This window comes from Ursus maritimus, unplaced genomic scaffold, assembly GCF_017311325.1.
Source record: "Ursus maritimus isolate PB19 unplaced genomic scaffold, ASM1731132v1 scaffold_18, whole genome shotgun sequence".
NCBI lineage: Eukaryota > Metazoa > Chordata > Mammalia > Carnivora > Ursidae > Ursus > Ursus maritimus.
The window spans coordinates 35782944-35784024 of NW_024424230.1; the positions used below are offsets into that span (position 1 = coordinate 35782944).

At 57.7% G+C, this 1081-nt stretch overlaps 1 long non-coding RNA gene across 1 annotated transcript in view; it reads left to right on the plus strand.

Moving 5' to 3' along the window:
• The first annotated feature begins 626 nt into the window (after nucleotides 1-626).
• LOC121103255 overlaps nucleotides 627-1081 on the plus strand; it is a 1311-nt gene continuing 856 nt past the window's right edge. Inside the window, exon 1 of the long non-coding RNA XR_005835406.1 lies at nucleotides 627-899. This is a non-coding gene — a long non-coding RNA (uncharacterized LOC121103255). The remainder of the gene's footprint in view (nucleotides 900-1081) is intronic.

Below are 1081 nucleotides of genomic sequence, written 5' to 3' on the forward strand. Positions count from 1 at the left end.
TGTAGTAGGTCACCTTTGCTGGAACTGAAGTTGAGCATTCTTTTGATTCTGGACCCACCTCATTTTATTTTGTAAGGAAAACCAGAAATGGCTCACTGAAAAGAATCCACATAAAAATGATATGTAGGAGTTTTTGAATAAAAATAAGTCATAAATAAGTAATAAATCCTCCATAGGACCATTGGAAATGGATAGCAATAATGCCGTGTTTACTGCCTTACTCCCAAAGTACAGATATTTATTATAATTCAGGGCAATTCATTGTACTAGTCGGGCATTTATAAAATTCTCATCATAGTATTAGAGTAAGAACCCATTTCCTAGGAAGTATTGTTGTAATAAACTGTAATTAGTGGCTTGTAAATAGCCATAATTCATTCTTTGAAGGAAAAGTCATGTGGGCAGCTGAGTATCTGTGTGCCCATCGGCTCTCGGAGCGTTTCCATCAGGCCCCGGGGACTCACCTGGAACGCGCCGCACCCATGCTGCCCCGGGCGGGGCTCCGTGCTGCCGGCTCCAGGCCGCCCCACACTGACGCCATCGCTTTTCCCCTGCTGCCGTGGGTGCAGCCCCGGTCCCGGCGCCCAGACCCGATGCCGACCTCTGTTTTCCAGCTTGCTCGTCCCGGTGCACAGCAAGTCGGATTCGCCGAGCCGAAGCCAGGCGGCCCACCTAGAAGAGGAAGCGGGGCAGGGGCCCACAGGCCGGGCTCCTCACGACACGGTGTGAGACCTCGGGCTACAACACGGGACCCGGGCGCTGCTCCGACCCCTCGTGTCTTGTGTTGCAGCCGGAGGGACGCAGGTCCGCAGCAGAGCCGGCAACGCCGCCCCCACCCCGCCCCGGGACTCGACGCCGCTGGTGACACGGAGACAGCAGAAGGCCCGGCTGGGTGGAAGGTAGGTGGGGTGCCTGGCGGGGTGGCCCGTGGGCCGCCCGCCGTCGGACCCCTTCTTGGTGCGCGATCCTTCTCGGTGCAGGGCTTCGCCTCACCCCTGGTCCGCTGCGGGGAGCGTGGCCAGCCGCCCGTGGGCAGGCGCTCTTTGAGCCGGGCTTTGCGGGCGCTCCGCCGCTCAGCCCC